The sequence below is a fragment of the Hippocampus zosterae genome, unplaced genomic scaffold (assembly GCF_025434085.1).
Source record: "Hippocampus zosterae strain Florida unplaced genomic scaffold, ASM2543408v3 HiC_scaffold_23, whole genome shotgun sequence".
NCBI classification, from domain to species: Eukaryota; Metazoa; Chordata; class Actinopteri; order Syngnathiformes; family Syngnathidae; genus Hippocampus; species Hippocampus zosterae.
The window spans coordinates 1,705,692-1,732,637 of NW_026262823.1; positions in this window are offsets into that span (position 1 = coordinate 1,705,692).

Below are 26,946 nucleotides of genomic sequence, written 5' to 3' on the forward strand. Positions count from 1 at the left end.
CTCGCCGCCGGGCCGGCCCGCACCCCGCCATTGAGACTGAACGGGGATTATTATTTTTTTTAACTCGGCCTCCGGGCCGGGGCGGGCTTCGCCCCCGGTACCTCCAGCCGCTTCTATTTACGCGCGCCGCGTTCCAACATATTCACCCCGGCCAAGAGGCCTATTCCCCGGCCCGCACCCCGCCATTGAGACTGCATGGGAATTATTATTTTTTTATCTCTCAACCTGTCCAAGAGGCCTGCTGCCCGCCGCAATCGCCGCCGGGCCGGCCCGCACCCTGCCATTGAGACTGAACGGGATTATTTATTTTTTTAACTTGGCCGCCGGGTCGGGGCGGGCATCGCCCCCGGTACCTCCAGCCGCTACTATTTCCGCGGGCCGTGTTCCAACACTATTCACCCCGGCCAAGAGGCCTATTCCCCGGCCCGCACCCCGCCATTGAGACTGCACGGGAATTATTATTTTTTTATCTCTCAACCTGTCCAAGAGGCCTGCTGCCCGCCGCACTCGCCGCCGGGCCGGCCCGCACCCCGCCATTGAGACTGAACGGGGATTATTATTTTTTTTAACTCGGCCTCCGGGCCGGGGCGGGCTTCGCCCCCGGTACCTCCAGCCGCTTCTATTTACGCGCGCCGTGTTCCAACATATTCACCCCGGCCAAGAGGCCTCTTCCCCGGCCACACTCGTCCGCCGGGCCGGCCCGCACCCCGCCATTGAGACTGCACGGGAATTATTATTTTTTTATCTCTCAACCTGTCCAAGAGGCCTGCTGCCCGCCGCACTCGCCGCCGGGCCGGCCCGCACCCCGCCATTGAGACTGAACGGGGATTATTATTTTTTTTAACTCGGCCTCCGGGCCGGGGCGGGCTTCGCCCCCGGTACCTCCAGCCGCTTCTATTTACGCGCGCCGCGTTCCAACATATTCACCCCGGCCAAGAGGCCTATTCCCCGGCCCGCACCCCGCCATTGAGACTGCAAGGGAATTATTATTTTTTTATCTCTCAACCTGTCCAAGAGGCCTGCTGCCCGCCGCAATTGCCGCCGGGCCGGCCCGCACCCTGCCATTGAGACTGAACGTTATTATTATTTTTTTATCTCTCAACCTGTCCAAGAGGCCTGCTGCCCGCCGCAATCGCCGCCGGGCCGGCCCGCACCCCGCCAATGAGACTGAACGGGGATTATTATTTTTTTTAACTCGGCCTCCGGGCCGGGGCGGGCTTCGCCCCCGGTACCTCCAGCCGCTTCTATTTACGCGCGCCGCGTTCCAACATATTCACCCCGGCCAAGAGGCCTATTCCCCGGCCCGCTCCCCGCCATTGAGACTGCACGGGAATTATTATTTTTTTTATCTCTCAACCTGTCCAAGAGGCCTGCTGCCCGCCGCACTCGCCGCCGGGCCGGTCCGCACCCCGCCATTGAGACTGAACGGGGATTATTATTTTTTTTAACTCGGCCTCCGGGCCGGGGCGGGCTTCGCCCCCGGTACCTCCAGCCGCTTCTATTTACGCGCGCCGCGTTCCAACATATTCACCCCGGCCAAGAGGCCTATTCCCCGGCCCGCACCCCGCCATTGAGACTGAACGGGGATTATTTATTTTTTTAACTTGGCCGCCGGGCCAGGGCGGGCATCGCCCCCGGTACCTCCAGCCGCTACTATTTCCGCCGGCCGTGTTCCAACACTATTCACCCCGGCCAAGAGGCCTATTCCCCGGCCCGCACCCCGCCATTGAGACTGCACGGGAATTATTATTTTTTTATCTCTCAACCTGTCCAAGAGGCCTGCTGCCCGCCGCACTCGCTGCCGGGCCGGCCCGCACCCCGCCATTGAGACTGAACGGGGATTATTATTTTTTTTAACTCGGCCTCCGGGCCGGGGCGGGCTTCGCCCCCGGTACCTCCAGCCGCTTCTATTTACGCGCGCCGCGTTCCAACATATTCACCCCGGCCAAGAGGCCTATTCCCTGGCCCGCACCCCGCCATTGAGACTGCATGGGAATTATTATTTTTTTATCTCTCAACCTGTCCAAGAGGCCTGCTGCCCGCCGCAATCGCCGCCGGGCCGGCCCGCGCCCTGCCATTGAGACTGAACGGGATTATTTATTTTTTTAACTTGGCCGCCGGGCCGGGGCGGGCATCGCCCCCGGTACCTCCAGCCGCTACTATTTCCGCGGGCCGTGTTCCAACACTATTCACCCCGGCCAAGAGGCCTATTCCCCGGCCCGCACCCCGCCATTGAGACTGCACGGGAATTATTATTTTTTTATCTCTCAACCTGTCCAAGAGGCCTGCTGCCCGCCGCACTCGCCGCCGGGCCGGCCCGCACCCCGCCATTGAGACTGAACGGGGATTATTATTTTTTTTAACTCGGCCTCCGGGCCGGGGCGGGCTTCGCCCCCGGTACCTCCAGCCGCTTCTATTTACGCGCGCCGCGTTCCAACATATTCACCCCGGCCAAGAGGCCTATTCCCCGGCCCGCACCCCGCCATTGAGACTGCACGGGAATTATTATTTTTTTATCTCTCAACCTGTCCAAGAGGCCTGCTGCCCGCCGCACTCGCCGCCGGGCCGGCCCGCACCCCGCCATTGAGACTGAACGGGGATTATTATTTTTTTTAACTCGGCCTCCGGGCCGGGGCGGGCTTCGCCCCCGGTACCTCCAGCCGCTTCTATTTACGCGCGCCGCGTTCCAACATATTCACCCCGGCCAAGAGGCCTATTCCCCGGCCCGCACCCCGCCATTGAGACTGCAAGGGAATTATTATTTTTTTATCTCTCAACCTGTCCAAGAGGCCTGCTGCCCGCCGCAATCGCCGCCGGGCCGGCCCGCACCCCGCCATTGAGACTGAACGGGGATTATTATTTTTTTTAACTCGGCCTCCGGGCCGGGGCGGGCTTCGCCCCCGGTACCTCCAGCCGCTTCTATTTACGCGCGCCGCGTTCCAACATATTCACCCCGGCCAAGAGGCCTATTCCCCGGCCCGCACCCCGCCATTGAGACTGCACGGGAATTATTATTTTTTTATCTCTCAACCTGTCCAAGAGGCCTGCTGCCCGCCGCACTCGCCGCCGGGCCGGCCCGCACCCCGCCATTGAGACTGAACGGGGATTATTATTTTTTTTAACTCGGCCTCCGGGCCGGGGCGGGCTTCGCCCCCGGTACCTCCAGCCGCTTCTATTTACGCGCGCCGCGTTCCAACATATTCACCCCGGCCAAGAGGCCTATTCCCCGGCCCGCACCCCGCCATTGAGACTGCATGGGAATTATTATTTTTTTATCTCTCAACCTGTCCAAGAGGCCTGCTGCCCGCCGCAATTGCCGCCGGGCCGGCCCGCACCCTGCCATTGAGACTGAACGGGAATTATTATTTTTTTATCTCTCAACCTGTCCAAGAGGCCTGCTGCCCGCCGCACTCGCCGCCGGGCCGGCCCGCACCCTGCCATTGAGACTGAACGGGGATTATTTATTTTTTTAACTTGGCCGCCGGGCCGGGGCGGGCATCGCCCCCGGTACCTCCAGCCGCTACTATTTCCGCGGGCCGTGTTCCAACACTATTCACCCCGGCCAAGAGGCCTATTCCCCGGCCCGCACCCCGCCATTGAGACTGCATGGGAATTATTATTTTTTTATCTCTCAACCTGTCCAAGAGGCCTGCTGCCCGCCGCAATCGCCGCCGGGCCGGCCCGCACCCTGCCATTGAGACTGAACGGGATTATTTATTTTTTTAACTTGGCCGCCGGGCCGGGGCGGGCTTCGCCCCCGGTACCTCCAGCCGCTTCTATTTACGCGCGCCGCGTTCCAACATATTCACCCCGGCCAAGAGGCCTCTTCCCCGGCCACACTCGTCCGCCGGGCCGGCCCGCACCCCGCCATTGAGACTGCACGGGAATTATTATTTTTTTATCTCTCAACCTGTCCAAGAGGCCTGCTGCCCGCCGCACTCGCCGCCGGGCCGGCCCGCACCCCGCCATTGAGACTGAACGGGGATTATTATTTTTTTTAACTCGGCCTCCGGGCCGGGGCGGGCTTCGCCCCCGGTACCTCCAGCCGCTTCTATTTACGCGCGCCGCGTTCCAACATATTCACCCCGGCCAAGAGGCCTATTCCCCGGCCCGCACCCCGCCATTGAGACTGCAAGGGAATTATTATTTTTTTATCTCTCAACCTGTCCAAGAGGCCTGCTGCCCGCCGCAATTGCCGCCGGGCCGGCCCGCACCCTGCCATTGAGACTGAACGTTATTATTATTTTTTTATCTCTCAACCTGTCCAAGAGGCCTGCTGCCCGCCGCAATCGCCGCCGGGCCGGCCCGCACCCCGCCATTGAGACTGAACGGGGATTATTATTTTTTTTAACTCGGCCTCCGGGCCGGGGCGGGCTTCGCCCCCGGTACCTCCAGCCGCTTCTATTTACGCGCGCCGCGTTCCAACATATTCACCCCGGCCAAGAGGCCTATTCCCCGGCCCGCACCCCGCCATTGAGACTGCACGGGAATTATTATTTTTTTTATCTCTCAACCTGTCCAAGAGGCCTGCTGCCCGCCGCACTCGCCGCCGGGCCGGTCCGCACCCCGCCATTGAGACTGAACGGGGATTATTATTTTTTTTAACTCGGCCTCCGGGCCGGGGCGGGCTTCGCCCCCGGTACCTCCAGCCGCTTCTATTTACGCGCGCCGCGTTCCAACATATTCACCCCGGCCAAGAGGCCTATTCCCCGGCCCGCACCCCGCCATTGAGACTGCAAGGGAATTATTATTTTTTTATCTCTCAACCTGTCCAAGAGGCCTGCTGCCCGCCGCAATTGCCGCCGGGCCGGCCCGCACCCTGCCATTGAGACTGAACGGGGATTATTTATTTTTTTAACTTGGCCGCCGGGCCAGGGCGGGCATCGCCCCCGGTACCTCCAGCCGCTACTATTTCCGCCGGCCGTGTTCCAACACTATTCACCCCGGCCAAGAGGCCTATTCCCCGGCCCGCACCCCGCCATTGAGACTGCACGGGAATTATTATTTTTTTATCTCTCAACCTGTCCAAGAGGCCTGCTGCCCGCCGCACTCGCTGCCGGGCCGGCCCGCACCCCGCCATTGAGACTGAACGGGGATTATTATTTTTTTTAACTCGGCCTCCGGGCCGGGGCGGGCTTCGCCCCCGGTACCTCCAGCCGCTTCTATTTACGCGCGCCGCGTTCCAACATATTCACCCCGGCCAAGAGGCCTATTCCCCGGCCCGCACCCCGCCATTGAGACTGCATGGGAATTATTATTTTTTTATCTCTCAACCTGTCCAAGAGGCCTGCTGCCCGCCGCAATCGCCGCCGGGCCGGCCCGCGCCCTGCCATTGAGACTGAACGGGATTATTTATTTTTTTAACTTGGCCGCCGGGCCGGGGCGGGCATCGCCCCCGGTACCTCCATCCGCTACTATTTCCGCGGGCCGTGTTCCAACACTATTCACCCCGGCCAAGAGGCCTATTCCCCGGCCCGCACCCCGCCATTGAGACTGCACGGGAATTATTATTTTTTTATCTCTCAACCTGTCCAAGAGGCCTGCTGCCCGCCGCACTCGCCGCCGGGCCGGCCCGCACCCCGCCATTGAGACTGAACGGGGATTATTATTTTTTTTAACTCGGCCTCCGGGCCGGGGCGGGCTTCGCCCCCGGTACCTCCAGCCGCTTCTATTTACGCGCGCCGCGTTCCAACATATTCACCCCGGCCAAGAGGCCTATTCCCCGGCCCGCACCCCGCCATTGAGACTGCACGGGAATTATTATTTTTTTATCTCTCAACCTGTCCAAGAGGCCTGCTGCCCGCCGCACTCGCCGCCGGGCCGGCCCGCACCCCGCCATTGAGACTGAACGGGGATTATTATTTTTTTTAACTCGGCCTCCGGGCCGGGGCGGGCTTCGCCCCCGGTACCTCCAGCCGCTTCTATTTACGCGCGCCGCGTTCCAACATATTCACCCCGGCCAAGAGGCCTATTCCCCGGCCCGCACCCCGCCATTGAGACTGCAAGGGAATTATTATTTTTTTATCTCTCAACCTGTCCAAGAGGCCTGCTGCCCGCCGCAATCGCCGCCGTGCCGGCCCGCACCCCGCCATTGAGACTGAACGGGGATTATTATTTTTTTTAACTCGGCCTCCGGGCCGGGGCGGGCTTCGCCCCCGGTACCTCCAGCCGCTTCTATTTACGCGCGCCGCGTTCCAACATATTCACCCCGGCCAAGAGGCCTATTCCCCGGCCCGCACCCCGCCATTGAGACTGCACGGGAATTATTATTTTTTTATCTCTCAACCTGTCCAAGAGGCCTGCTGCCCGCCGCACTCGCCGCCGGGCCGGCCCGCACCCCGCCATTGAGACTGAACGGGGATTATTATTTTTTTTAACTCGGCCTCCGGGCCGGGGCGGGCTTCGCCCCCGGTACCTCCAGCCGCTTCTATTTACGCGCGCCGCGTTCCAACATATTCACCCCGGCCAAGAGGCCTATTCCCCGGCCCGCACCCCGCCATTGAGACTGCATGGGAATTATTATTTTTTTATCTCTCAACCTGTCCAAGAGGCCTGCTGCCCGCCGCAATTGCCGCCGGGCCGGCCCGCACCCTGCCATTGAGACTGAACGGGAATTATTATTTTTTTATCTCTCAACCTGTCCAAGAGGCCTGCTGCCCGCCGCACTCGCCGCCGGGCCGGCCCGCACCCTGCCATTGAGACTGAACGGGGATTATTTATTTTTTTAACTTGGCCGCCGGGCCGGGGCGGGCATCGCCCCCGGTACCTCCAGCCGCTACTATTTCCGCGGGCCGTGTTCCAACACTATTCACCCCGGCCAAGAGGCCTATTCCCCGGCCCGCACCCCGCCATTGAGACTGCATGGGAATTATTATTTTTTTATCTCTCAACCTGTCCAAGAGGCCTGCTGCCCGCCGCAATCGCCGCCGGGCCGGCCCGCACCCTGCCATTGAGACTGAACGGGATTATTTATTTTTTTAACTTGGCCGCCGGGCCGGGGCGGGCTTCGCCCCCGGTACCTCCAGCCGCTTCTATTTACGCGCGCCGCGTTCCAACATATTCACCCCGGCCAAGAGGCCTCTTCCCCGGCCACACTCGTCCGCCGGGCCGGCCCGCACCCCGCCATTGAGACTGCACGGGAATTATTATTTTTTTATCTCTCAACCTGTCCAAGAGGCCTGCTGCCCGCCGCACTCGCCGCCGGGCCGGCCCGCACCCCGCCATTGAGACTGAACGGGGATTATTATTTTTTTTAACTCGGCCTCCGGGCCGGGGCGGGCTTCGCCCCCGGTACCTCCAGCCGCTTCTATTTACGCGCGCCGCGTTCCAACATATTCACCCCATGCAAAGAGGCCTCTTCCCCGGCCACACTCGTCCGCCGGGCCGGCCCGCACCCCGCCATTGAGACTGCACGGGAATTATTATTTTTTTATCTCTCAACCTGTCCAAGAGGCCTGCTGCCCGCCGCAATCGCCGCCGGGCCGGCCCGCACCCTGCCATTGAGACTGAACGGGGATTATTTATTTTTTTAACTTGGCCGCCGGCCCGGGACGGGCATCGCCCCCGGTACCTCCAGCCGCTACTATTTCCGCGGGCCGTGTTCCAACACTATTCACCCCGGCCAAGAGGCCTATTCCCCGGCCCGCAACCCGCCATTGAAACTGCATGGGAATTATTATTTTTTTATCTCTCAACCTGTCCAAGAGGCCTGCTGCCCGCCGCAATCGCCGCCGGGCCGGCCCGCACCCCGCCATTGAGACTGAACGGGGATTATTATTTTTTTTAACTCGGCCTCCGGGCCGGGGCGGGCTTCGCCCCCGGTACCTCCAGCCGCTTCTATTTACGCGCGCCGCGTTCCAACATATTCACCCCGGCCAAGAGGCCTATTCCCCGGCCCGCACCCCGCCATTGAGACTGCAAGGGAATTATTATTTTTTTATCTCTCAACCTGTCCAAGAGGCCTGCTGCCCGCCGCAATCGCCGCCGGGCCGGCCCGCACCCCGCCATTGAGACTGAACGGGGATTATTATTTTTTTTAACTCGGCCTCCGGGCCGGGGCGGGCTTCGCCCCCGGTACCTCCAGCCGCTTCTATTTACGCGCGCCGCGTTCCAACATATTCACCCCGGCCAAGAGGCCTATTCCCCGGCCCGCACCCCGCCATTGAGACTGCACGGGAATTATTATTTTTTTATCTCTCAACCTGTCCAAGAGGCCTGCTGCCCGCCGCACTCGCCGCCGGGCCGGCCCGCACCCCGCCATTGAGACTGAACGGGGATTATTATTTTTTTTAACTCGGCCTCCGGGCCGGGGCGGGCTTCGCCCCCGGTACCTCCAGCCGCTTCTATTTACGCGCGCCGCGTTCCAACATATTCACCCCGGCCAAGAGGCCTATTCCCCGGCCCGCACCCCGCCATTGAGACTGCATGGGAATTATTATTTTTTTATCTCTCAACCTGTCCAAGAGGCCTGCTGCCCGCCGCAATTGCCGCCGGGCCGGCCCGCACCCTGCCATTGAGACTGAACGGGAATTATTATTTTTTTATCTCTCAACCTGTCCAAGAGGCCTGCTGCCCGCCGCACTCGCCGCCGGGCCGGCCCGCACCCTGCCATTGAGACTGAACGGGGATTATTTATTTTTTTAACTTGGCCGCCGGGCCGGGGCGGGCATCGCCCCCGGTACCTCCAGCCGCTACTATTTCCGCGGGCCGTGTTCCAACACTATTCCCCCCGGCCAAGAGGCCTATTCCCCGGCCCGCACCCCGCCATTGAGACTGCATGGGAATTATTATTTTTTTATCTCTCAACCTGTCCAAGAGGCCTGCTGCCCGCCGCAATCGCCGCCGGGCCGGCCCGCACCCTGCCATTGAGACTGAACGGGATTATTTATTTTTTTAACTTGGCCGCCGGGCCGGGGCGGGCTTCGCCCCCGGTACCTCCAGCCGCTTCTATTTACGCGCGCCGCGTTCCAACATATTCACCCCGGCCAAGAGGCCTCTTCCCCGGCCACACTCGTCCGCCGGGCCGGCCCGCACCCCGCCATTGAGACTGCACGGGAATTATTATTTTTTTATCTCTCAACCTGTCCAAGAGGCCTGCTGCCCGCCGCACTCGCCGCCGGGCCGGCCCGCACCCCGCCATTGAGACTGAACGGGGATTATTATTTTTTTTAACTCGGCCTCCGGGCCGGGGCGGGCTTCGCCCCCGGTACCTCCAGCCGCTTCTATTTACGCGCGCCGCGTTCCAACATATTCACCCCGGCAAAGAGGCCTCTTCCCCGGCCACACTCGTCCGCCGGGCCGGCCCGCACCCCGCCATTGAGACTGCATGGGAATTATTATTTTTTTATCTCTCAACCTGTCCAAGAGGCCTGCTGCCCGCCGCAATCGCCGCCGGGCCGGCCCGCACCCTGCCATTGAGACTGAACGGGATTATTTATTTTTTTAACTTGGCCGCCGGGCCGGGGCGGGCATCGCCCCCGGTACCTCCAGCCGCTACTATTTCCGCGGGCCGTGTTCCAACACTATTCACCCCGGCCAAGAGGCCTATTCCCCGGCCCGCACCCCGCCATTGAGACTGCACGGGAATTATTATTTTTTTATCTCTCAACCTGTCCAAGAGGCCTGCTGCCCGCCGCAATCGCCGCCGGGCCGGCCCGCACCCTGCCATTGAGACTGAACGGGATTATTTATTTTTTTAACTTGGCCGCCGGCCCGGGACGGGCATCGCCCCCGGTACCTCCAGCCGCTACTATTTCCGCGGGCCGTGTTCCAACACTATTCACCCCGGCCAAGAGGCCTATTCCCCGGCCCGCACCCCGCCATTGAAACTGCATGGGAATTATTATTTTTTTATCTCTCAACCTGTCCAAGAGGCCTGCTGCCCGCCGCACTCGCCGCCGGGCCGGCCCGCACCCCGCCATTGAGACTGAACGGGGATTATTATTTTTTTTAACTCGGCCTCCGGGCCGGGGCGGGCTTCGCCCCCGGTACCTCCAGCCGCTTCTATTTACGCGCGCCGCGTTCCAACATATTCACCCCGGCCAAGAGGCCTATTCCCCGGCCCGCACCCCGCCATTGAGACTGCATGGGAATTATTATTTTTTTATCTCTCAACCTGTCCAAGAGGCCTGCTGCCCGCCGCAATTGCCGCCGGGCCGGCCCGCACCCTGCCATTGAGACTGAACGGGAATTATTATTTTTTTATCTCTCAACCTGTCCAAGAGGCCTGCTGCCCGCCGCACTCGCAGCCGGGCCGGCCCGCACCCTGCCATTGAGACTGAACGGGGAATATTTATTTTTTTAACTTGGCCGCCGGGCCGGGGCGGGCATCGCCCCCGGTACCTCCAGCCGCTACTATTTCCGCGGGCCGTGTTCCAACACTATTCACCCCGGCCAAGAGGCCTATTCCCCGGCCCGCACCCCGCCATTGAGACTGCATGGGAATTATTATTTTTTTATCTCTCAACCTGTCCAAGAGGCCTGCTGCCCGCCGCAATCGCCGCCGGGCCGGCCCGCACCCTGCCATTGAGACTGAACGGGGATTTTTTTTTTTTTTAACTTGGCCGCCGGGCCGGGGCGGGCATCGCCCCCGGTACCTCCAGCCGCTACTATTTCCGCGGGCCGTGTTCCAACACTATTCACCCCGGCCAAGAGGCCTATTCCCCGGCCCGCACCCCGCCATTGAGACTGCACGGGAATTATTATTTTTTTATCTCTCAACCTGTCCAAGAGGCCTGCTGCCCGCCGCACTCGCCGCCGGGCCGGCCCGCACCCCGCCATTGAGACTGAACGGGGATTATTATTTTTTTTAACTCGGCCTCCGGGCCGGGGCGGGCTTCGCCCCCGGTACCTCCAGCCGCTTCTATTTACGCGCGCCGCGTTCCAACATATTCACCCCGGCCAAGAGGCCTATTCCCCGGCCCGCACCCCGCCATTGAGACTGCATGGGAATTATTATTTTTTTATCTCTCAACCTGTCCAAGAGGCCTGCTGCCCGCCGCAATCGCCGCCGGGCCGGCCCGCACCCTGCCATTGAGACTGAACGGGATTATTTATTTTTTTAACTTGGCCGCCGGGCCGGGGCGGGCATCGCCCCCGGTACCTCCAGCCGCTACTATTTCCGCGGGCCGTGTTCCAACACTATTCACCCCGGCCAAGAGGCCTATTCCCCGGCCCGCACCCCGCCATTGAGACTGCACGGGAATTATTATTTTTTTATCTCTCAACCTGTCCAAGAGGCCTGCTGCCCGCCGCACTCGCCGCCGGGCCGGCCCGCACCCCGCCATTGAGACTGAACGGGATTATTATTTTTTTTAACTCGGCCTCCGGGCCGGGGCGGGCTTCGCCCCCGGTACCTCCAGCCGCTTCTATTTACGCGCGCCGTGTTCCAACATATTCACCCCGGCCAAGAGGCCTCTTCCCCGGCCACACTCGTCCGCCGGGCCGGGCCGCACCCCGCCATTGAGACTGCACGGGAATTATTATTTTTTTATCTCTCAACCTGTCCAAGAGGCCTGCTGCCCGCCGCACTCGCCGCCGGGCCGGCCCGCACCCCGCCATTGAGACTGAACGGGATTATTATTTTTTTTAACTCGGCCTCCGGGCCGGGGCGGGCTTCGCCCCCGGTACCTCCAGCCGCTTCTATTTACGCGCGCCGTGTTCCAACATATTCACCCCGGCCAAGAGGCCTCTTCCCCGGCCACACTCGTCCGCCGGGCCGGCCCGCACCCCGCCATTGAGACTGCACGGGAATTATTATTTTTTTATCTCTCAACCTGTCCAAGAGGCCTGCTGCCCGCCGCACTCGCCGCCGGGCCGGCCCGCACCCCGCCATTGAGACTGAACGGGGATTATTATTTTTTTTAACTCGGCCTCCGGGCCGGGGCGGGCTTCGCCCCCGGTACCTCCAGCCGCTTCTATTTACGCGCGCCGCGTTCCAACATATTCACCCCGGCCAAGAGGCCTCTTCCCCGGCCACACTCGTCCGCCGGGCCGGCCCGCACCCCGCCGTTGAGACTGCACGGGAATTATTATTTTTTTATCTCTCAACCTGTCCAAGAGGCCTGCTGCCCGCCGCAATTGCCGCCGGGCCGGCCCGCACCCTGCCATTGAGACTGAACGGGGATTATTTATTTTTTTAACTTGGCCGCCGGGCCAGGGCGGGCATCGCCCCCGGTACCTCCAGCCGCTACTATTTCCGCCGGCCGTGTTCCAACACTATTCACCCCGGCCAAGAGGCCTATTCCCCGGCCCGCACCCCGCCATTGAGACTGCACGGGAATTATTATTTTTTTATCTCTCAACCTGTCCAAGAGGCCTGCTGCCCGCCGCACTCGCTGCCGGGCCGGCCCGCACCCCGCCATTGAGACTGAACGGGGATTATTATTTTTTTTAACTCGGCCTCCGGGCCGGGGCGGGCTTCGCCCCCGGTACCTCCAGCCGCTTCTATTTACGCGCGCCGCGTTCCAACATATTCACCCCGGCCAAGAGGCCTATTCCCCGGCCCGCACCCCGCCATTGAGACTGCATGGGAATTATTATTTTTTTATCTCTCAACCTGTCCAAGAGGCCTGCTGCCCGCCGCAATCGCCGCCGGGCCGGCCCGCGCCCTGCCATTGAGACTGAACGGGATTATTTATTTTTTTAACTTGGCCGCCGGGCCGGGGCGGGCATCGCCCCCGGTACCTCCAGCCGCTACTATTTCCGCGGGCCGTGTTCCAACACTATTCACCCCGGCCAAGAGGCCTATTCCCCGGCCCGCACCCCGCCATTGAGACTGCACGGGAATTATTATTTTTTTATCTCTCAACCTGTCCAAGAGGCCTGCTGCCCGCCGCACTCGCCGCCGGGCCGGCCCGCACCCCGCCATTGAGACTGAACGGGGATTATTATTTTTTTTAACTCGGCCTCCGGGCCGGGGCGGGCTTCGCCCCCGGTACCTCCAGCCGCTTCTATTTACGCGCGCCGCGTTCCAACATATTCACCCCGGCCAAGAGGCCTATTCCCCGGCCCGCACCCCGCCATTGAGACTGCACGGGAATTATTATTTTTTTATCTCTCAACCTGTCCAAGAGGCCTGCTGCCCGCCGCACTCGCCGCCGGGCCGGCCCGCACCCCGCCATTGAGACTGAACGGGGATTATTTTTTTTTTTAACTCGGCCTCCGGGCCGGGGCGGGCTTCGCCCCCGGTACCTCCAGCCGCTTCTATTTACGCGCGCCGCGTTCCAACATATTCACCCCGGCCAAGAGGCCTATTCCCCGGCCCGCACCCCGCCATTGAGACTGCAAGGGAATTATTATTTTTTTATCTCTCAACCTGTCCAAGAGGCCTGCTGCCCGCCGCAATCGCCGCCGGGCCGGCCCGCACCCCGCCATTGAGACTGAACGGGGATTATTATTTTTTTTAACTCGGCCTCCGGGCCGGGGCGGGCTTCGCCCCCGGTACCTCCAGCCGCTTCTATTTACGCGCGCCGCGTTCCAACATATTCACCCCGGCCAAGAGGCCTATTCCCCGGCCCGCACCCCGCCATTGAGACTGCACGGGAATTATTATTTTTTTATCTCTCAACCTGTCCAAGAGGCCTGCTGCCCGCCGCACTCGCCGCCGGGCCGGCCCGCACCCCGCCATTGAGACTGAACGGGGATTATTATTTTTTTTAACTCGGCCTCCGGGCCGGGGCGGGCTTCGCCCCCGGTACCTCCAGCCGCTTCTATTTACGCGCGCCGCGTTCCAACATATTCACCCCGGCCAAGAGGCCTATTCCCCGGCCCGCACCCCGCCATTGAGACTGCATGGGAATTATTATTTTTTTATCTCTCAACCTGTCCAAGAGGCCTGCTGCCCGCCGCAATTGCCGCCGGGCCGGCCCGCACCCTGCCATTGAGACTGAACGGGAATTATTATTTTTTTATCTCTCAACCTGTCCAAGAGGCCTGCTGCCCGCCGCACTCGCCGCCGGGCCGGCCCGCACCCTGCCATTGAGACTGAACGGGGATTATTTATTTTGTTAACTTGGCCGCCGGGCCGGGGCGGGCATCGCCCCCGGTACCTCCAGCCGCTACTATTTCCGCGGGCCGTGTTCCAACACTATTCACCCCGGCCAAGAGGCCTATTCCCCGGCCCGCACCCCGCCATTGAGACTGCATGGGAATTATTATTTTTTTATCTCTCAACCTGTCCAAGAGGCCTGCTGCCCGCCGCAATCGCCGCCGGGCCGGCCCGCACCCTGCCATTGAGACTGAACGGGGATTTTTTTTTTTTTAACTTGGCCGCCGGGCCGGGGTGGGCATCGCCCCCGGTACCTCCAGCCGCTACTATTTCCGCGGGCCGTGTTCCAACACTATTCACCCCGGCCAAGAGGCCTATTCCCCGGCCCGCACCCCGCCATTGAGACTGCACGGGAATTATTATTTTTTTATCTCTCAACCTGTCCAAGAGGCCTGCTGCCCGCCGCACTCGCCGCCGGGCCGGCCCGCACCCCGCCATTGAGACTGAACGGGGATTATTATTTTTTTTAACTCGGCCTCCGGGCCGGGGCGGGCTTCGCCCCCGGTACCTCCAGCCGCTTCTATTTATGCGCGCCGCGTTCCAACATATTCACCCCGGCCAAGAGGCCTATTCCCCGGCCCGCACCCCGCCATTGAGACTGCATGGGAATTATTATTTTTTTATCTCTCAACCTGTCCAAGAGGCCTGCTGCCCGCCGCAATCGCCGCCGGGCCGGCCCGCACCCTGCCATTGAGACTGAACGGGATTATTTATTTTTTTAACTTGGCCGCCGGGCCGGGGCGGGCATCGCCCCCGGTACCTCCAGCCGCTACTATTTCCGCGGGCCGTGTTCCAACACTATTCACCCCGGCCAAGAGGCCTATTCCCCGGCCCGCACCCCGCCATTGAGACTGCACGGGAATTATTATTTTTTTATCTCTCAACCTGTCCAAGAGGCCTGCTGCCCGCCGCAATCGCCGCCGGGCCGGCCCGCACCCTGCCATTGAGACTGAACGGGGATTATTTATTTTTTTAACTTGGCCGCCGGCCCGGGACGGGCATCGCCCCCGGTACCTCCAGCCGCTACTATTTCCGCGGGCCGTGTTCCAACACTATTCACCCCGGCCAAGAGGCCTATTCCCCGGCCCGCACCCCGCCATTGAAACTGCATGGGAATTATTATTTTTTTATCTCTCAACCTGTCCAAGAGGCCTGCTGCCCGCCGCACTCGCCGCCGGGCCGGCCCGCACCCCGCCATTGAGACTGAACGGGGATTATTATTTTTTTTAACTCGGCCTCCGGGCCGGGGCGGGCTTCGCCCCCGGTACCTCCAGCCGCTTCTATTTACGCGCGCCGCGTTCCAACATATTCACCCCGGCCAAGAGGCCTATTCCCCGGCCCGCACCCCGCCATTGAGACTGCACGGGAATTATTATTTTTTTATCTCTCAACCTGTCCAAGAGGCCTGCTGCCCGCCGCACTCGCCGCCGGGCCGGCCCGCACCCCGCCATTGAGACTGAACGGGGATTATTATTTTTTTTAACTCGGCCTCCGGGCCGGGGCGGGCTTCGCCCCCGGTACCTCCAGCCGCTTCTATTTACGCGCGCCGCGTTCCAACATATTCACCCCGGCCAAGAGGCCTCTTCCCCGGCCACACTCGTCCGCCGGGCCGGCCCGCACCCCGCCGTTGAGACTGCACGGGAATTATTATTTTTTTATCTCTCAACCTGTCCAAGAGGCCTGCTGCCCGCCGCACTCGCCGCCGGGCCGGCCCGCACCCCGCCATTGAGACTGAACGGGGATTATTATTTTTTTTAACTCGGCCTCCGGGCCGGGGCGGGCTTCGCCCCCGGTACCTCCAGCCGCTTCTATTTACGCGCGCCGCGTTCCAACATATTCACCCCGGCCAAGAGGCCTCTTCCCCGGCCACACTCGTCCGCCGGGCCGGCCCGCACCCCGCCGTTGAGACTGCACGGGAATTATTATTTTTTTATCTCTCAACCTGTCCAAGAGGCCTGCTGCCCGCCGCACTCGCCGCCGGGCCGGACCGCACCCCGCCATTGAGACTGAACGGGATTATTATTTTTTTTAACTCGGCCTCCGGGCCGGGGCGGGCTTCGCCCCCGGTACCTCCAGCCGCTTCTATTTACGCGCGCCGCGTTCCAACATATTCACCCCGGCCAAGAGGCCTATTCCCCGGCCCGCACCCCGCCATTGAGACTGCACGGGAATTATTATTTTTTTATCTCTCAACCTGTCCAAGAGGCCTGCTGCCCGCCGCACTCGCCGCCGGGCCGGCCCGCACCCCGCCATTGAGACTGAACGGGGATTATTATTTTTTTTAACTCGGTCTCCGGGCCGGGGCGGGCTTCGCCCCCGGTACCTCCAGCCGCTTCTATTTACGCGCGCCGCGTTCCAACATATTCACCCCGGCCAAGAGACCTATTCCCCGGCCCGCACCCCGCCATTGAGACTGCATGGGAATTATTATTTTTTTATCTCTCAACCTGTCCAAGAGGCCTGCTGCCCGCCGCAATCGCCGCCGGGCCGGCCCGCACCCTGCCATTGAGACTGAACGGGATTATTTATTTTTTTAATTTGGCCGCCGGGCCGGGCGGGCATCGCCCCCGGTACCTCCAGCCGCTACTATTTCCGCGGGCCGTGTTCCAACACTATTCACCCCGGCCAAGAGGCCTATTCCCCGGCCCGCACCCCGCCATTGAGACTGCACGGGAATTATTATTTTTTTATCTCTCAACCTGTCCAAGAGGCCTGCTGCCCGCCGCACTCGCCGCTGGGCCGGCCCGCACCCCGCCATTGAGACTGCACGGGAATTATTATTTTTTTATCTCTCAACCTGTCCAAGAGGCCTGCTGCCCGCCGCACTCGCCGCCGGGCCGGCCCGCACCCCGCCATTGAGACTGAACGGGGATTATTATTTTTTTTAACTCGGCCTCCGGGCCGGGGCGGGCTTCGCCCCCGGTACCTCCAGCCGCTTCTATTTACGCGCGCCGCGTTCCAACATATTCACCCCGGCCAAGAGGCCTATTCCCCGGCCCGCACCCCGCCATTGAGACTGCAAGGGAATTATTATTTTTTTATCTCTCAACCTGTCCAAGAGGCCTGCTGCCCGCCGCAATTGCCGCCGGGCCGGCCCGCACCCTGCCATTGAGACTGAACGGGAATTATTATTTTTTTATCTCTCAACCTGTCCAAGAGGCCTGCTGCCCGCCGCAATCGCCGCCGGGCCGGCCCGACCCCGCCATTGAGACTGAACGGGGATTATTATTTTTTTTAACTCGGCCTCCGGGCCGGGGCGGGCTTCGCCCCCGGTACCTCCAGCCGCTTCTATTTACGCGCGCCGCGTTCCAACATATTCACCCCGGCCAAGAGGCCTATTCCCCGGCCCGCACCCCGCCATTGAGACTGCATGGGAATTATTATTTTTTTATCTCTCAACCTGTCCAAGAGGCCTGCTGCCCGCCGCAATCGCCGCCGGGCCGGCCCGCACCCTGCCATTGAGACTGAACGGGATTATTTATTTTTTTAACTTGGCCGCCGGGCCGGGGCGGGCATCGCCCCCGGTACCTCCAGCCGCTTCTATTTACGCGCGCCGCGTTCCAACATATTCACCCCGGCCAAGAGGCCTATTCCCCGGCCCGCACCCCGCCATTGAGACTGCACGGGAATTATTATATTTTTATCTCTCAACCTGTCCAAGAGGCCTGCTGCCCGCCGCACTCGCCGCCGGGCCGGCCCGCACCCCGCCATTGAGACTGAACGGGGATTATTATTTTTTTTAACTCGGCCTCCGGGCCGGGGCGGGCTTCGCCCCCGGTACCTCCAGCCGCTTCTATTTACGCGCGCCGCGTTCCAACATATTCACCCCGGCCAAGAGGCCTATTCCCCGGCCCGCACCCCGCCATTGAGACTGCATGGGAATTATTATTTTTTTATCTCTCAACCTGTCCAAGAGGCCTGCTGCCCGCCGCAATCGCCGCCGGGCCGGCCCGCACCCTGCCATTGAGACTGAACGGGATTATTTATTTTTTTAATTTGGCCGCCGGGCCGGGGCGGGCATCGCCCCCGGTACCTCCAGCCGCTACTATTTCCGCGGGCCGTGTTCCAACACTATTCACCCCGGCCAAGAGGCCTATTCCCCGGCCCGCACCCCGCCATTGAGACTGCACGGGAATTATTATTTTTTTATCTCTCAACCTGTCCAAGAGGCCTGCTGCCCGCCGCACTCGCCGCCTGGCCGGCCCGCACCCCGCCATTGAGACTGAACGGGGATTATTATTTTTTTTAACTCGGCCTCCGGGCCGGGGCGGGCTTCGCCCCCGGTACCTCCAGCCGCTTCTATTTACGCGCGCCGCGTTCCAACATATTCACCCCGGCCAAGAGGCCTATTCCCCGGCCCGCACCCCGCCATTGAGACTGCATGGGAATTATTATTTTTTTATCTCTCAACCTGTCCAAGAGGCCTGCTGCCCGCCGCAATCGCCGCCGGGCCGGCCCGCACCCTGCCATTGAGACTGAACGGGATTATTTATTTTTTTAACTTGGCCGCCGGGCCGGGGCGGGCATCGCCCCCGGTACCTCCAGCCGCTTCTATTTACGCGCGCCGCGTTCCAACATATTCACCCCGGCCAAGAGGCCTATTCCCCGGCCCGCACCCCGCCATTGAGACTGCACGGGAATTATTATTTTTTTATCTCTCAACCTGTCCAAGAGGCCTGCTGCCCGCCGCACTCGCCGCCGGGCCGGCCCGCACCCCGCCATTGAGACTGAACGGGGATTATTATTTTTTTTAACTCGGCCTCCGGGCCGGGGCGGGCTTCGCCCCCGGTACCTCCAGCCGCTTCTATTTACGCGCGCCGCGTTCCAACATATTCACCCCGGCCAAGAGGCCTATTCCCCGGCCCGCACCCCGCCATTGAGACTGCATGGGAATTATTATTTTTTTATCTCTCAACCTGTCCAAGAGGCCTGCTGCCCGCCGCAATCGCCGCCGGGCCGGCCCGCACCCTGCCATTGAGACTGAACGGGATTATTTATTTTTTTAACTTGGCCGCCGGGCCGGGGCGGGCATCGCCCCCGGTACCTCCAGCCGCTACTATTTCCGCGGGCCGTGTTCCAACACTATTCACCCCGGCCAAGAGGCCTATTCCCCGGCCCGCACCCCGCCATTGAGACTGCACGGGAATTATTATTTTTTTATCTCTCAACCTGTCCAAGAGGCCTGCTGCCCGCCGCACTCGCCGCCGGGCCGGCCCGCACCCCGCCATTGAGACTGAACGGGGATTATTATTTTTTTTAACTCGGCCTCCGGGCCGGGGCGGGCTTCGCCCCCGGTACCTCCAGCCGCTTCTATTTACGCGCGCCGCGTTCCAACATATTCACCCCGGCCAAGAGGCCTATTCCCCGGCCCGCACCCCGCCATTGAGACTGCACGGGAATTATTATTTTTTTATCTCTCAACCTGTCCAAGAGGCCTGCTGCCCGCCGCACTCGCCGCCGGGCCGGCCCGCACCCCGCCATTGAGACTGAACGGGGATTATTATTTTTTTTAACTCGGCCTCCGGGCCGGGGCGGGCTTCGCCACCGGTACCTCCAGCCGCTTCTATTTACGCGCGCCGCGTTCCAACATATTCACCCCGGCCAAGAGGCCTATTCCCCGGCCCGCACCCCGCCATTGAGACTGCAAGGGAATTATTATTTTTTTATCTCTCAACCTGTCCAAGAGGCCTGCTGCCCGCCGCAATTGCCGCCGGGCCGGCCCGCACCCTGCCATTGAGACTGAACGGGAATTATTATTTTTTTATCTCTCAACCTGTCCAAGAGGCCTGCTGCCCGCCGCAATCGCCGCCGGGCCGGCCCGCACCCCGCCATTGAGACTGAACGGGGATTATTATTTTTTTTAACTCGGCCTCCGGGCCGGGGCGGGCTTCGCCCCCGGTACCTCCAGCCGCTTCTATTTACGCGCGCCGTGTTCCAACATATTCACCCCGTGTTCCAACATATTCACCCCGGCCAAGAGGCCTCTTCCCCGGCCACACTCGTCCGCCGGGCCGGCCCGCACCCCGCCATTGAGACTGCACGGGAATTATTATTTTTTTATCTCTCAACCTGTCCAAGAGGCCTGCTGCCCGCCGCACTCGCCGCCGGGCCGGCCCGCACCCTGCCATTGAGACTGAACGGGGATTATTATTTTTTTTAACTCGGCCTCCGGGCCGGGGCGGGCTTCGCCCCCGGTACCTCCAGCCGCTTCTATTTACGCGCGCCGCGTTCCAACATATTCACCCCGGCCAAGAGGCCTCTTCCCCGGCCACACTCGTCCGCCGGGCCGGCCCGCACCCCGCCGTTGAGACTGCACGGGAATTATTATTTTTTTATCTCTCAACCTGTCCAAGAGGCCTGCTGCCCGCCGCACTCGCCGCCGGGCCGGACCGCACCCCGCCATTGAGACTGAACGGGATTATTATTTTTTTTAACTCGGCCTCCGGCCCGGGGCGGGCTTCGCCCCCGGTACCTCCAGCCGCTTCTATTTACGCGCGCCGCGTTCCAACATATTCACCCCGGCCAAGAGGCCTATTCCCCGGCCCGCACCCCGCCATTGAGACTGCACGGGAATTATTATTTTTTTATCTCTCAGCCTGTCCAAGAGGCCTGCTGCCCGCCGCACTCGCCGCCGGGCCGGCCCGCACCCCGCCATTGAGACTGAACGGGGATTATTATTTTTTTTAACTCGGCCTCCGGGCCGGGGCGGGCTTCGCCCCCGGTACCTCCAGCCGCTTCTATTTACGCGTGCCGCGTTCCAACATATTCACCCCGGCCAAGAGGCCTATTCCCCGGCCCGCACCCCGCCATTGAGACTGCAAGGGAATTATTATTTTTTTATCTCTCAACCTGTCCAAGAGGCCTGCTGCCCGCCGCAATTGCCGCCGGGCCGGCCCGCACCCTGCCATTGAGACTGAACGGGAATTATTATTTTTTTATCTCTCAACCTGTCCAAGAGGCCTGCTGCCCGCCGCAATCGCCGGCGGGCCGGCCCGCACCCTGCCATTGAGACTGAACGGGATTATTTATTTTTTTAACTCGGCCTCCGGGCCGGGGCGGGCTTCGCCCCCGGTACCTCCAGCCGCTTCTATTTACGCGCGCCGCGTTCCAACATATTCACCCCGGCCAAGAGGCCTATTCCCCGGCCCACACCCCGCCATTGAGACTGCATGGGAATTATTATTTTTTTATCTCTCAACCTGTCCAAGAGGCCTGCTGCCCGCCGCAATCGCCGCCGGGCCGGCCCGCACCCTGCCATTGAGACTGAACGGGGATTATTTATTTTTTTAACTTGGCCGCCGTGCCGGGGCGGGCATCGCCCCCGGTACCTCCAGCCGCTACTATTTCCGCGGGCCGTGTTCCAACACTATTCACCCCGGCCAAGAGGCCTATTCCCCGGCCCGCACCCCGCCATTGAGACTGCACGGGAATTATTATTTTTTTATCTCTCAACCTGTCCAAGAGGCCTGCTGCCCGCCGCACTCGCCGCCGGGCCGGCCCACACCCTGCCATTGAGACTGAACGGGGATTATTTATTTTTTTAACTTGGCCGCCGGCCCGGGGCGGGCATCGCCCCGGTACCTCCAGCCGCTACTATTTCCGCGGGCCGTGTTCCAACACTATTCACCCCGGCCAAGAGGCCTATTCCCCGGCCCGCACCCCGCCATTGAGACTGCATGGGAATTATTATTTTTTTATCTCTCAACCTGTCCAAGAGGCCTGCTGCCCGCCGCAATCGCCGCCGGGCCGGCCCGCACCCCGCCATTGAGACTGAACGGGAATTATTATTTTTTTATCTCTCAACCTGTCCAAGAGGCCTGCTGCCCGCCGCACTCGCCGCCGGGCCGGCCCGCACCCTGCCATTGAGACTGAACGGGGATTATTTATTTTTTTAACTCGGCCTCCGGGCCGGGGCGGGCTTCGCCCCCGGTACCTCCAGCCGCTTCTATTTACGCGCGCCGTGTTCCAACATATTCACCCCGTGTTCCAACATATTCACCCCGGCCAAGAGGCCTCTTCCCCGGCCACACTCGTCCGCCGGGCCGGCCCGCACCCCGCCATTGAGACTGCACGGGAATTATTATTTTTTTATCTCTCAACCTGTCCAAGAGGCCTGCTGCCCGCCGCACTCGCCGCCGGGCCGGCCCGCAGCCTGCCATTGAGACTGAACGGGGATTATTATTTTTTTTAACTCGGCCTCCGGGCCGGGGCGGGCTTCGCCCCCGGTACCTCCAGCCGCTTCTATTTACGCGCGCCGCGTTCCAACATATTCACCCCGGCCAAGAGGCCTCTTCCCCGGCCACACTCGTCCGCCGGGCCGGCCCGCACCCCGCCGTTGAGACTGCACGGGAATTATTATTTTTTTATCTCTCAACCTGTCCAAGAGGCCTGCTGCCCGCCGCACTCGCCGCCGGGCCGGACCGCACCCCGCCATTGAGACTGAACGGGATTATTATTTTTTTTAACTCGGCCTCCGGGCCGGGGCGGGCTTCGCCCCCGGTACCTCCAGCCGCTTCTATTTACGCGCGCCGCGTTCCAACATATTCACCCCGGCCAAGAGGCCTATTCCCCGGCCCGCACCCCGCCATTGAGACTGAACGGGAATTATTATTTTTTTATCTCTCAGCCTGTCCAAGAGGCCTGCTGCCCGCCGCACTCGCCGCCGGGCCGGCCCGCACCCCGCCATTGAGACTGAACGGGGATTATTATTTTTTTTAACTCGGCCTCCGGGCCGGGGCGGGCTTCGCCCCCGGTACCTCCAGCCGCTTCTATTTACGCGTGCCGCGTTCCAACATATTCACCCCGGCCAAGAGGCCTATTCCCCGGCCCGCACCCCGCCATTGAGACTGCATGGGAATTATTATTTTTTTATCTCTCAACCTGTCCAAGAGGCCTGCTGCCCGCCGCAATCGCCGCCGGGCCGGCCCGCACCCTGCCATTGAGACTGAACGGGATTATTTATTTTTTTAACTTGGCCGCCGGGCCGGGGCGGGCATCGCCCCCGGTACCTCCAGCCGCTACTATTTCCGCGGGCCGTGTTCCAACACTATTCACCCCGGCCAAGAGGCCTATTCCCCGGCCCGCACCCCGCCATTGAGACTGCACGGGAATTATTATTTTTTATCTCTCAACCTGTCCAAGAGGCCTGCTGCCCGCCGCACTCGCCGCCGGGCCGGCCCGCACCCCGCCATTGAGACTGAACGGGGATTATTATTTTTTTTAACTCGGCCTCCGGGCCGGGGCGGGCTTCGCCCCCGGTACCTCCAGCCGCTTCTATTTACGCGCGCCGCGTTCCAACATATTCACCCCGGCCAAGAGGCCTATTCCCCGGCCCGCACCCCGCCATTGAGACTGCACGGGAATTATTATTTTTTTATCTCTCAACCTGTCCAAGAGGCCTGCTGCCCGCCGCACTCGCCGCCGGGCCGGCCCGCACCCCGCCATTGAGACTGAACGGGGATTATTATTTTTTTTAACTCGGCCTCCGGGCCGGGGCGGGCTTCGCCCCCGGTACCTCCAGCCGCTTCTATTTACGCGCGCCGCGTTCCAACATATTCACCCCGGCCAAGAGGCCTATTCCCCGGCCCGCACCCCGCCATTGAGACTGCAAGGGAATTATTATTTTTTTATCTCTCAACCTGTCCAAGAGGCCTGCTGCCCGCCGCAATTGCCGCCGGGCCGGCCCGCACCCTGCCATTGAGACTGAACGGGAATTATTATTTTTTTATCTCTCAACCTGTCCAAGAGGCCTGCTGCCCGCCGCAATCGCCGGCGGGCCGGCCCGCACCCTGCCATTGAGACTGAACGGGATTATTTATTTTTTTAACTCGGCCTCCGGGCCGGGGCGGGCTTCGCCCCCGGTACCTCCAGCCGCTTCTATTTACGCGCGCCGCGTTCCAACATATTCACCCCGGCCAAGAGGCCTATTCCCCGGCCCACACCCCGCCATTGAGACTGCATGGGAATTATTATTTTTTTATCTCTCAACCTGTCCAAGAGGCCTGCTGCCCGCCGCAATCGCCGCCGGGCCGGCCCGCACCCTGCCATTGAGACTGAACGGGGATTATTTATTTTTTTAACTTGGCCGCCGTGCCGGGGCGGGCATCGCCCCCGGTACCTCCAGCCGCTACTATTTCCGCGGGCCGTGTTCCAACACTATTCACCCCGGCCAAGAGGCCTATTCCCCGGCCCGCACCCCGCCATTGAGACTGCACGGGAATTATTATTTTTTTATCTCTCAACCTGTCCAAGAGGCCTGCTGCCCGCCGCACTCGCCGCCGGGCCGGCCCACACCCTGCCATTGAGACTGAACGGGGATTATTTATTTTTTTAACTTGGCCGCCGGCCCGGGGCGGGCATCGCCCCGGTACCTCCAGCCGCTACTATTTCCGCGGGCCGTGTTCCAACACTATTCACCCCGGCCAAGAGGCCTATTCCCCGGCCCGCACCCCGCCATTGAGACTGCATGGGAATTATTATTTTTTTATCTCTCAACCTGTCCAAGAGGCCTGCTGCCCGCCGCAATCGCCGCCGGGCCGGCCCGCACCCCGCCATTGAGACTGAACGGGAATTATTATTTTTTTATCTCTCAACCTGTCCAAGAGGCCTGCTGCCCGCCGCACTCGCCGCCGGGCCGGCCCGCACCCCGCCATTGAGACTGAACGGGGATTATTATTTTTTTTAACTCGGCCTCCGGGCCGGGGCGGGCTTCGCCCCCGGTACCTCCAGCCGCTTCTATTTACGCGCGCCGCGTTCCAACATATTCACCCCGGCCAAGAGGCCTCTTCCCTGGCCACACTCGTCCGCCGGGCCGGCCCGCACCCCGCCCTTGAGACTGCACGGGAATTATTATTTTTTTATCTCTCAACCTGTCCAAGAGGCCTGCTGCCCGCCGCACTCGCCACCGGGCCTCCCCGCAACCCGCCATTGAGACTGAAGGGGATTATTATTTTTTTTAACTCGGCCTTCGGGCCGGGGCGGGCTTCGCCCCCGGTACCTCCAGCCGCTTCTATTTACGCGCGCCGCGTTCCAACATATTCACCCCGGCCAAGAGGCCTCTTCCCCGGCCACACTCGTCCGCCGGGCCGGCCCGCACCCCGCCATTGAGACTGCACGGGAATTATTATTTTTATATCTCTCAACCTGTCCAAGAGGCCTGCTGCCCGCCGCAATCGCCGCCGGGCCGGCCCGCACCCTGCCATTGAGACTACACGGGAATTATTTTTTTTTTTATCTCTCAACCTGTCCAAGAGTTCTGCTGCCCGCCGCAATCGCCGCCGGGCCGGCCCGCACCCTGCCATCGAGACTGAACGGGGATTATTTATTTTTTTAACTTGGCCGCCGGGCCGGGGCGGGCATCGCCCCCGGTACCTCCAGCCGCTACTATTTCCGCGGGCCGTGTTCCAACACTATTCACCCCGGCCAAGAGGCCTATTCCCCGGCCCGCACCCCGCCATTGAGACTGCACGGGAATTATTATTTTTTTATCTCTCAACCTGTCCAAGAGGCCTGCTGCCCGCCGCACTCGCCGCCGGGCCGGCCCGCACCCTGCCATTGAGACTGAACGGGGATTATTTATTTTTTTAACTTGGCCGCCGGGCCGGGGCGGGCATCGCCCCCGGTACCTCCAGCCGCTACTATTTCCGCGGGCCGTGTTCCAACACTATTCACCCCGGCCAAGAGGCCTATTCCCCGGCCCGCACCCCGCCATTGAGACTGCACGGGAATTATTATTTTTTTATCTCTCAACCTGTCCAAGAGGCCTGCTGCCCGCCGCACTCGCCGCCGGGCCGGCCCGCACCCCGCCATTGAGACTGTACGGGGATTATTATTTTTTTTAACTCGGCCGCCGGGCCGGGGCGGGCTTCGCCCCCGGTACCTCCAGCCGCTTCTATTTACGCGCGCCGCGTTCCAACATATTCACCCCGGCCAAGAGCCCTCTTCCCCGGCCACACTCGTCCGCCGGGCCGGCCCGCACCCCGCCATTGAGACTGCACGGGAATTATTATTTTTTTATCTCTCAACCTGTCCAAGAGGCCTGCTGCCCGCCGCACTCGCCGCCGGGCCGGCCCGCACCCCGCCATTGAGACTGAACGGGGATTATTATTTTTTTTAACTCGGCCTCCGGGCCGGGGCGGGCTTCGCCCCCGGTACCTCCAGCCGCTTCTATTTACGCGTGCCGCGTTCCAACATATTCACCCCGGCAAAGAGGCCTCTTCCCCGGCCACACTCGTCCGCCGGGCCGGCCCGCACCCCGCCATTGAGACTGCACGGGAATTATTATTTTTTTATCTCTCAACCTGTCCAAGAGGCCTGCTACCCGCCGCAATCGCCGCCGGGCCGGCCCGCACCCTGCCATTGAGACTCAACGGGGATTATTTATTTTTTTAACTTGGCCGCCGGCCCGGGACGGGCATCGCCCCCGGTACCTCCAGCCGCTACTATTTCTGCGGGCCGTGTTCCAACACTATTCACCCCGGCCAAGAGGCCTATTCCCCGGCCCGCACCCCGCCATTGAAACTGCATGGGAATTATTATTTTTTTATCTCTCAACCTGTCCAAGAGGCCTGCTGCCCGCCGCACTCGCCGCCGGGCCGGCCCGCACCCCGCCATTGAGACTGAACGGGGATTATTATTTTTTTTAACTCGGCCTCCGGGCCGGGGCGGGCTTCGCCCCCGGTACCTCCAGCCGCTTCTATTTACGCGCGCCGCGTTCCAACATATTCACCCCGGCCAAGAGGCCTATTCCCCGGCCCGCACCCCGCCATTGAGACTGCATGGGAATTATTATTTTTTTATCTCTCAACCTGTCCAAGAGGCCTGCTGCCCGCCGCAATTGCCGCCGGGCCGGCCCGCACCCTGCCATTGAGACTGAACGGGAATTATTATTTTTTTATCTC